Here is an 11,767-nt window from a genome sequence, read left to right as displayed (position 1 = left end):
AGGCAGATATATTGCTATTTCTTTTTATATACATATATAAACTATACAGCCCGATACAGCTATATTGATATCTCTTTATATATATAAAGTCTGACATTATTTATATCTTTTTATATATCTGCACAGATATATATCTACAGATATATACACATTTTTGTGTATCTCCATGATATAGATATTACATATGTATATTTTTATAAATCTCTATATTACACAGACATTTTGTGTGTATATACATATGCTTATACACACACACACATATAACAAAAACTATACAGCCTTATATAGATATTCTTGACCCAAATCCTTCTCACTATCAGAGCAAACTTATCAAGACTTGCTATATAGACTTTGGTTTTCACTTCCAAGCTAGATAACGTAGCCATGACCTCACAGTGCTCAGAGCATCCGCAGCCAGTGTTCAACCTGCTCTACAGTGGAACTGCCAAAGTGCAAACCGCATTTTGCGTATCCCTATGCTCCTCCCACTGTAACGACCAAACCTCCCCCTCCCAAGCCGACTTACAGTGATGTCCATGGAGATGTCAGGGTCAGGGTTCTTCCTACCATAAAAGCTTAGTCCACCAGCCCAGTGTGGAGGATACGGCCTCCCAAAAACAAACCCAACAACAGGGCTTGGTTTTAACCATGGAGAAGTTCAGGAAGGAGGAGAAAAAAAAAAACAAAATAGAAAAAAAGCATTCTTCTTTATTCAAAATAAGCCCAAGACTATCTTCCCCAGTACTAAGGAATACAAAAAGGCTGCAACCACGCTATGGAGATTTACGATGGAGTTAATTATCTGAGGCACAAATGGAAGCTATCGCCCAGCGCATTTCAACACAGTGGCAGGAATTAAGCCTGGTCTTGTTAACTCTTCCTGTTACTCAGATGATGACCCAGTGGTCCTCATCTCAATGTAACACAGGTTGCCTCTGATCTTCCAGGCAAACCCCAAATCCCTCTCCCTCAATGCCTTTGCATCCATGCTAGAGGGACAGGCAGCCCAAATCACGCCAGCAGCCAAGACCTGCACCTTCAGATCGCAAACCCGTGTCAGTAAGAAGCCCAAAAACCACCTCAGGTTCAGAATTGGATTCTTCCAAGCAACAAATTCAACTACTTTTGGCACAAAAGCAGCAAAACGCTGGATTTTTGCAGCTGGCAATTTTATCACTCGATCCAGGGAAGAAAAAAAATATCCCTGAATACAAGGGTAGAAAAAGCTCTGCAAGGCTTGTGCACTAAAGTAACAACAGCAATGCCAAGAAGGATGAGCAGGTCTGGCACTACCTATTATAGATATATGCATAGATATAGATAGATAATGACTTATGCATGGAGATAACTCATGCACTGCATAGATGTATCTCAGTGCATAAATCTTGCAGAGCTTTTTCCACTCTTGTATTCAGGGATTATTATTTTTTCCTGGGTTGAGTGACATATATAGATCACACTGCCCATATATATGTATACATACACACACATACACCTTCTCCCCACACACATGATGAGCAGAGTCGGGTCCTTCTGACAGTGCTGCACTGTGTTCAGACAAAGCACTACAGCTGGGTGGGAGCTTTACCCACACCCACTCCTGTGCGCGTCATACCGAAACATCACAACATCATTTGCTGGTTTATGACCCCCACACAGCACAACTAGTCCTCTCAGGGAAGAACGAACCCATATACCACCTGCTGCCATCTCTGTGTTTAATGCTGATAAATCCCAGTATTTACAGCTGCTGTACTGGCTAGAAACATTTTCAGCTGGTCCCAACTTGATTTGTTCCAGTTTTACGTGGTGGCATGACATTTACGTCTTCATGTTCTCACACAAGATTTACGACACAAAGCGCCTGTGCTCCTACTGGCATTTTCAAGTTTAGGATGTTTAATCTCACCATTCAATAAAGTGGCCCCATAAACATGTTTATATCCCTTGGCAATAATATCCCAGGGCACAAGAACGCACCACACAGCAGCGGACTTAATGGTGCGTAATCATCTTTGGAGAACAAATGTTCCATTAAAAACGAATTTGGAAATGTCTACCTTAATACCTTAAGAACCTTAAACTCATTTTCTTGCAACTATTAAATGAATTTTAAGCCCCATATGTTCACTACATCCACTACAATATTGTGCAAACAAAACCCCAGAGAGATAGGGAAGAGACACAGACGTGAGTGCAGATTTGGCTCCAGTCAGTTAGAAAACCATTGCTCCCTCTGTTCTTGAAAAATAAGATTAAACCCATTACATGACAAGTTGTGGCTGCACACTGCCAAGTATTACTGCTCAAGTCATTTACAGTAACTTAATTCATTTGTTCAAAACCAAAATAAAATGTTAATGCCTATAATAAGCTTACAGTCCTACCATTTCCATATTTCCAGAAGCCCTACAAGTTACTCTGCAGAGAACTAATATTGCCAGAGCATCCCATTGGGATGGGAAGGCGCCCACCAGGGTGCATAGTGCAAAAAACCCCAGCTCCACCTTAGGTCCAGGGTCCCCCCCACCCTCCAAACGACATGGACCTTCTCCCATCATGTCCACCTGCACACTGAGGCTGAAGATGACACTCAAAGTCCTCCAGACCCCAGCAATCCCAAGTAAAATAGCTGAGCTCAAGCGGGGATGATGCTTTAATGCATCCATTTCACACTTCCCACACAAAGCCAGACACAGCCACTGAGATACGATGCTAAAGCTGCTCTGAGCTTGCAAATACCAGAGAACAAACTGAGTCGTCCTTCTTTTTCAACATGAGCCACGGGAACAGACTGAGAATGCTGCCACCACCCTGATGCTAATGCCAGAGGCACCACTACCCTCTTCATTAACACCATCAGGGACCATTACCATTTATCACCCAGCTTTGCCTGCCTCAGGAATTAGAGGAGCCCTTGCTATGAAACCCCCACAGCGGTATTCAGTGGAGCTGTGTGTGCTGTGACCATCCCAGAGCAGGCAGTGACAGCATCTGAAGGATCCAGGACATTCACACATGTCTTGGGTACTTGGGCAGGTGACATTTCAATTGCTATTATCTAAACATTGCAGTTCTTTAAACATTGTAATGGGCTACTCCATGCAACCATCAAATACATTGAAGTGGTGATAACCCCAGAGCAAAGAAGATCTCTCCTTCAAGCCAGGACAAGGCCAACATGTGCACAGGCAAATGCAAAGCCCAAGAGTGGATGTACACACACAGGAACATGGCAAGTCTGCAGCCAGAGCAAACTGAGTCAGATGGAGACAAATCCAGAGAAGAACAGACGCCTGCAGAGCAGAACAAGCAAACAGCACTGCTGAATACATGTCCAGCTCATCTAAAGATGCTGAGCTGAAAGGAGATACCTTCCTGGAGAGACAGGGTAGGTCTACAGTCAGGTCTCTTGCCTCCAGACACGCTGCTCATCTCCACCTAAATCTTCCCCATAAACACTAGTTAGTTTATTTCAGCAACTTCCATTTGCTTATTTTGAATCTGGCTCAAGATTTTTCCCACCCATTTCCAGCTCCTTTGGAGCCTCACTATGGTACATAGTTCGGTGTAGACAAGCAATCACTCCTTTCACTCATGAATGTCACCAAGGTAGTCATCACACAAGCACATGGGACTTGGCTGAGCTTTAAGGGTTCTCTTGAGCTTGTTCTGGACAAGCCTCACTCATCTCCCGTAGCCCTGCTATTTACAGGTTGGACACAAACCCAGCTCTTCATGCCCTGCTTGAGGCCAAATGATGGCTGAAGCCAGTGCAGTGCGGGCCCAGGGCTGGCAGTGCTGGCATGCTTATGTACCATACTCACAAGAGACCATTTTCTCATCTCTGCCATTACTTTGTCACATCTTCAAGCAAACTGAAGAGAAGTGGCAGAGCTACTCTGCCAGAAGGCTACACCCAAGCACCTGGCAGCAGATACGGTTAAGCCTAACCACAGCCTAGCCACAGAGGAGATTCAGTTCCTTCCTCTCCTTACCCTCTCACAAACAAAAAGCCGTCATTATTTTCGTTTCTGGAGTTCAATCATTCGGTATTTTTTCAGGAGAGGGCTCATTGAGAACTTTTAAGGGGAAATCTCATGCTCAGGTCTACAGAGTCCTCCCAAGCCATGTGTCCTCCCATTCCATTAACAATGAAGGGACATAGCACAGAGAAAGGATTAACACAAGATCAATTTAAGTCTTATAGGCTGTCTTATACAGGTGAGAAGCAGAGCTCAGGAGATCCTCCTAGGCCCTTTCAGCTAGTGAGCAGCTCAGCTGTGCAGGGTTCCAGGGCAAGCTTCATGCATTTTCAGGAAGGCTGGATTTCAGGAGACTACATGCTCCAGCCCTTCATCAGCAAGGAGAGGTCCCACCAAATCCACTCATGACACCTGAGGGAACTGAGGCGCTAGAGCACCTGGAGCTTCCACCACCTACCGACACAGGTATCCCAGAGATGGGCAATATTAATTTGTACATGGAGTAACAAATCCTGACCATGACAGGCTGGCTAGATTTCAACACTTGCACAGACTTGAGGATGAAGCATCACTGAAGGAGAGCGTAGCCCAAGGGCACACGCAAGTCAGACAGGAGAACTGTGGAGACACAGCCCAACCCTCCCCTACATTCAGATAAATGCTCAAACTGAATCACTGCAAACCCATCTCTGTTCCTGAGCTCAGCCCACCTTCCTCCTCCAAATATCCTCCTGACTCATGCAAAACACAGCCACAGCCACCTATTTTTACCTCTGAGCACAAACCAAGAGCCTGACGTACAAGTGAGCCAGGATGTGGCGTATCCAAACTCCAGCTGACAACACACCATGGCTCAGCCAAACCAGGACTTCAAAATCCTGAATACCTGACACAAATACCTTTCCAAAACATGAAAATTTCACCAATCTTACCAAAAAGAGGAAGTTATTGGAGGCTCAGCTCCTCCCCCTAAAATGTATTTCAGGTCCTAGATGAACAGATTTGGAAGATGTGCAAGGTCCTGCACCTGAGTCTGGAACACCTCTCCTAAGAAGAAAGGCTGAGAGAGTTGGGGTTGTTCAACCCGGAGAAGAGAAGGCTCCAGGGCTACCTTAGCGTGGCCTTCCAGTACTTAAATGGAGCTTATAAGAAAGATGGAGAGACGCTCTTTAGCAGGGCCTGTTGCAACTGGACAAGGGGTGATGGTTTACACTGAAAGAGGGGAGATTCATCTTTGACATAGGGAAGAAATATTTTACAACGAGAGTGGTGAGACACTGGATCAGGTTGCCCAGAGAAATTGTGGATGCCCTATCATAGGAAACATTCAATAGATGAGGCACTGAGCAACCCAATCTAATGAAAGATGTCCACGCCCAAGGCAGGAGGGCTGGACTACATAATCTATAAAGGTCCCAATCCAACCCAGTCCTTCCCATGATTCTAACAAGAGCCTTTGCCCAGATAGAAGGAAAGGACACACTTATGAGGACTTGTTAACAGTTTGCTAGTTTTCCCATGGAGGACAGTGCTGGTATCAGTCCCGCCCAGAAGCCAGTGATTCACATCCTCAGCAAGTGCTGTTTGGGCAACAAAACACTAAATTGTGATGTTTTGGTTTGTTTTTTTCCTGCAGGGCAGGAAAGGGACTCCTGACAAATGCTCTCTGGAAAATAACCAAACTAGGCAGTTGAGGAAGGTCTGTAATCAGCCGCATGTGATTACAAACATGGTTCAGACCCAGGAACTTGAGCATCAGCATAATACATGACCTCGCTTCCCACCACACGCTAGATGGAAGCCTCCTCTGTAAAAGCACCTTCGGTCCAATCCTCCCAGGACCCACATGAGCTCCTGCCCATCACCATGGGATGCTGTCCCTTGCATGTCCCCCTATGCTGGTGTTGGGGATCTGCAGTACGGGCTTGCTCTTCCTTTGCTTTAAGAGAGAACGGCCAGCATAAGTATTTTATGTAATTATTAAATTTTAAACGGCTTCCACAGAGTTAATCTTCATTATAACCCTCTCAGACAGCTGGTAACCCTGAGCAAGCACACTGCCACCGCCAGAGCCATATAAATATCCAGACACCCACAGATGCCAACCTGAGGATTAAATTTACCTCTTGCTTTTTTTTCCCCCCTCAGAAAAAGCCCTGGCAAGCAAGGGAGGGGAAAAAAAAAAATTCTGCCTTGTTATTTGAGGAGTTGTGCGAGAGCCTTAGCGATGTGAGAAATCACAGCCCTCCCAGCACTAAAATCGGTGCTGGGTTTTTGGTGTGTTTTTCTACAAGGACAATCTCCTCCTGCAGAGTGCCCTGCCTCTAACACTCGGCCCTACACCTTAACAGGCAACTCCTGATCCCTTATTAAATTAATCCAGGAGCCACACAGGAATTTTGACCATGGGGTAGTTTGGGTTTTTTTCCTCTCCTCTTTTTTTCTTTTTTTTTTTTAAGCAGATTTGGGAGCAAACATACCAGCTTCCCAGGGTGGCTCCACACAGCCAGGCGCACGTTGCAGGCAGACAGCTCGTGTAGCAACAGACATTAGAAGTGATCAAGCACCAGTCTTCAGGCCTGCTAATGTAATAAGGCTGAGGAGCAAGACGTGATAAACCAGCACATGATCAGGTTTCCTCCTCTCTAAACAGAACAGCAGCCTCCCTGGTTTGTGTTTTCCAAGGCTTCGTCTCACCATGAAGCCCTGGTCAGTTCCTACACATGCCCTTTGGAAGCCATGCAGCTTCCTAAAAGGTTGAGTTTGGGGCAAACCTGAGTAAAGTTTTAGGTCCAGTAGTTTGAGGAAGACAGTGTTTCAAACTCATTGGAAGGAACCCCAAAGCTCCCATGGCAGAGGTTTGCACTGCAGACAAACAGTTGCTTCATCCCACCCCAAAGCGGAGCATCACACCCATGTTGGGGCAAACATAGCATGAAACGCAGAGCTCCTGCACAGCCGAACAAGCTCCAGCAAGGGAACACTCCTGTTGTACGGCTTGGCAGTACGACAGCATCCATATTCCTGGTGGTGCCTGGCACATACCTGCCCCTTCCAATTTACGAAGCTCCGTTTCTGACTGGGTCTTACTTTGCAGATGTGGACAGGCTGACATTAAAGGACCAGCAGTCATCTGCAGATCATTAAGCTGCAAATGCCAGAAGAGAGATGGCTTTGAAAATAAACCAAACCAAATATCTTCTGCCTCTCCATGTTGGCAGGTAGACAGACATTAATTCCTCATCTCACACTCTGCCTGCCAGAGTCATATTAGAGTTTGCACACAAGCCCAGGGCTGTTCCTCTCCAGGCATAACCACAATTACCAAATTATATTAGCAGCAAAGGACACACCTGCCCTCCTGAGATGAGGCCAGCCATCTCTGCTCTACCTGTGGTCTGGGCACAAAACCTTAAGGCCACCACAATTTGAGAACTTGAGACTGGTGAAGCTTTTAACCCCATTGCTCCTCCCCATACTCTACAGATGTGCAAAAGAAATGGAGTCCCCAGGCGTGCATTTCTACAGCAGCTCCTCCATCCTCCCCCTGCCTCCCAGCATGATGCTCCTGCCAAGCTGAGACCCACTCAGGAGCTGATCAAAAGGAAAACTACCTCTACAAAACAAAACCACTACACTAAGTGGCCTTCATCTCATTTACCCATACGAGCACTAAGGTGGAGTCCTATAGTAGCACCCAGAGTCACCCCACAGACCTGCAGTTGAGTTTTCTTGTTTAAGGTAGCAGTTGAATAGGGAGTGTCACCAGGCTTGAAGAAGAATATCCCCTGCTGGGTTGCTTCCATGCACTTGCTTCCCTTCATTAGGGAATGGATCTACAGAAGAGACTACGGTTATGTGCGGGATTTTTTAGTCACTGTGCTGTCTCTTTAAAAGCAAAACAATCAAGTAATTTTACTCTGATAAGCACTTCCCAACGCTAACCATAAATGAGTATCTGATTCCATGTGAGGACAAGCCTGCAATGACCTGGACTTCCTAATGTGCAGTGCCATAACACTCACTGGTTATATTCACACAGGACGCACAGCACAGCATCAGGCTCTCCAGGATACAAGGATGTGATCCCTCTTCAACACTCGCAACAACTTCCTTGGGAGCAGACCAAGTTCAAGCTCAGCCCTGGTCCTACAGCAACTGAGCTTGCAAGCCAAGGAGTATTCCCTATGAATTGCCAACCAAGACGACCCTGGCTCCCAGCATGCTGGCAACCAGGCAGCCCAACAACTGCACAACCAAGACCCCCAAATCCTGACACTCCCCATCTTTCCAGCATTATTCCTCAACTTCCCACTCTTGAGCCATTTTTCAGCACATGCTCTTCTACCTGCAGTCAAGTCTCAGCTCCATCTCAGCTGCAAACAGCTTTTCAAAACCGTTTATTTCTCTGATTACTTAACCAGAGGCTTCCTGGCTTTGCTGTCACCACCCACTGCAATAACGTGCAATTACAAGACTTGAAGAAAAATAAAAGAGAAGTGGCATCTCATGCCAGGCCAGTGCTGCCAAGATCTGTTCTTCAGTCTTTCAACGTCAAAAAAACCCCACCATCAAACCACCTTCTTGCCTCTTGGCACATCATTTCAGGTAGCTCCTTCTATACGCAGGTTTTGCCCAAAAATATAACATTTTACAAAGTCTTTGCTTTAATCCTCTGCTCCTCAATGGGTGAAAATCAAACACAACACTATGAGTAATTTCTGCAAGATTATTTCAAGCCCATCTTCATGTTTGGCACAGACTGATGCCAAATTTGGCATTTCCAAGATGTTCAAGAGACAGGCTTCAATTCTCAATTTTTACTGAAAGGTTTCTGCAAGCTCAATTTCTTGCCTTTGGAAACATCTGAAGAAAGGAAATGGGTATTTGCTAAAATAAAGGGACTGTTCACAAGAAAGCATTACCAGGGTGTAGGCTGCTTTTAGATCTAAAGAAAGTGGTCATAACAAGGTTAAAACCACAGAGCACTATCAGCCCAGTGCCCACGTTGTTCAGGCACCATGCTGATAACTTCTTCGGAAACCTTCGGCAAACTGCTTTTCCCTTCTGGATTCGCATCTGCAGGGCTACAATGTACGAGTCAGCTGAACCAGCTTCTACAACCACAGCTGCACCATTGGTGTGGCTCTACCTTCTCAATCCCATGCAGCTGAGACCCTGGGGCTTGTGGGAGAACCCCTGCCGTGGGGATGGGACACAAGGACGGACATGGAGGTAGGCTGGCTGCTAACTCATCAGGCCATCAGTCATCACAAGCTCTTCCCAGACCTCTGAACCATTTAATGCAGTAAGAATCACTGGCACTTGCCGTCTTGGCTGGAACACATCCACGTTAAGGACACGGGTCTAGTTTTAACACCAGTCTCCCAAGCTACTGCTATTTTAGGTTTGGGCTGTTATTTAAGGCATGTATTATGACCAGACAGAACACGAGGCAGAGATTCCAGCTCACAGGGAGATGAGGACAGGTGAAACACCCCATGACAACAACCACTGTTCAGCATTGCACACCTATCTCAACTATTTCAGCATTTCGGTATATCAACTGCCTTCAGGAACTGGGCAAGAGTTTGATCCACTGCTTCCACTCTAAAATACTCCTCTTTTTGGAAGGAGCCCAACCACAGCAAGATGTCTTTGCTCCAGCATCAAGCAGCACTAGTGCCACCCTGACCATGTTTCACCTGGAACCTCAGCTTGAAGCTATCAGTAATAAAATCCTCCAAACAGGCAAAGCCTAGGATGCCCCTGCGGTGTCATGGGAGGTTGAGGGGTGCCCGTGCGAGGGCAGCCATCCAAGCACAACTTCTCTGAGCAGAGGCCGCAGCGCCTACGTCAGACCCAGTCTTCCCTTTCAAAGGTTAAAGCTGTTTACTGCAAGGATTAGGAAGGAGGAGATGGTAAACTAGGAGGAAGCAGGGGGTGGGGAGACAGTGTGCAACGGCTAGATACACAGGCCTTGCCCTGGCAATAAACACTCCTCAATCCCTTGTTGGTGTGGCCAGCCAGCACACAGATGGGAGAGGTCGTATAGATGTAGGCGCGCTGCCAGCATCAGATCCTGGGGCTTCACCCCCAGATGATGATTTAAACCTAACTGCTTTCCTTCTACACCCCTAGCACAACTACAAACCAGGCAGACACATGAAGACCTGGAGAGCAGCTGTGGTCCTCGCATCTATGGAGGCTTTGTTCTATCTGTGTACCACGGAGGCATCCGTGCTCACAGCACAAGAGAGGAAAGATATCCTCTCTGCCACAGCCTCAAGTTTGTTCCTGGCTATATTCACGTAATCATTTGCCCTTATCTGAAATGGTGTTTCAGGATGAAGCACGATTTGGGTACAAACACTGCCAGAGCACCAGAAAGCTAAGCCATGACGCCGCAGCTCTACAGTACACCTCAGCTGTACAGCCAGTTACTAAATAAAAGGTCAGCTCCTTTATGACACTATACCTTCTCTTGTTTCAAGCAGTCTTAAGAGACAGATGTTTCAAGAGGAAAACCAAAGAGGGATTTATACACTACCGCGGAGGAGAACAATTTCCATGTCTGACAGGACCGAGCACCAAGTAAAAGCTAATAACCAAGGCCCTTCCAGCTAATGCAATGTGATTAGGCAACACCAGAGTCTCAGTATAAGCAAGACAAAGCATTTGTTTGCGCTTGCCTGTCTGCCTTCATTGCACAAAGTTCAACTGAGGACATTCAGTGGCAGGAGGAAGTCATGAAGTCACCCACACCAACACGGAACTAGCATGACTACTGCAAGAACAACTGGGACAGATGTGCAAAACTGCCTAGCCAGAAGCCCAGAGTAATGGGGCAAATTCCCCTCCAGTCCTGAAAGATTGGATCAGATAATGGACCGGTTTATCACCTAAGAGTGGTTTTGCTTGTTACAACCAGCTAATTCTCCAAGACAAGGGGGAAACTCAGCAAGTGTCTTGTGAATTTGATACACTAGCTCAATGCAGCTGTTAAAGGATGACAGAGAAAATCAGAACAACTCATCTTGGGAGGCACAGGATGACCCATGAATGATGCTGGCCCCCAAAGGGTAACAAGATCTGGGAGCTGGGCTTGTACCTAAATGGGCTAACACAGACTCATTGCTCACCACGTTATCACTGTCTCTTACTGCATGGTTTAATTTGAATTATGTTTGGAGACCAAACTCACAGTACTGCCCACAAACGCAGCTCTAACATGACTTCCGGAAGCGCCAGCTGCCGTGGTTGAAAACCAAAGCTGGACCCACTCAAAGCAGCTTGTTCGGGTCCCTGCACCTGCCCTGTACAAACGCAACCCCTGCTCTGAGATGCTTCAAAAGACAGGAAAGAGTCAGAAACTCACCCAACTTGTAATTAAGGTCTTGGGGACCAAAGTTACTACAAGTTAGTAACAACCAGCCACTTCTGGCCAATGAACCATGGCCAGAGACAGGTAGTATTTCTGGTAGTACCCACAAACAAGGATGTCTAATAAGGTTCTGCAACCCTGTTGCACATCACTCATCATAGCCTGAAGGACTATGCTTCAGGTAGCACAGATTTTAAGGTCAATGGAGCGTAGGGGTTATTGGAAAAAGTTGCCACAAATGGAAAAAGCTCAAGAAACCACACCCCAGGAATTCAAGAGCATTGAAAAGAAACTGATAAGTAGCACAAACAACAGAAGGCATGGAACTCATTCCAACAAGACCTTACTGGTTCTGTAAATGCATTAATAAAGGCAAACAAAGTGTAGGTCTATTAAT

This window comes from Buceros rhinoceros, unplaced genomic scaffold, assembly GCF_000710305.1.
Source record: "Buceros rhinoceros silvestris isolate BGI_N320 unplaced genomic scaffold, ASM71030v1 scaffold27059, whole genome shotgun sequence".
NCBI lineage: Eukaryota > Metazoa > Chordata > Aves > Bucerotiformes > Bucerotidae > Buceros > Buceros rhinoceros.
This window is presented reverse-complemented; position numbering follows the sequence as displayed.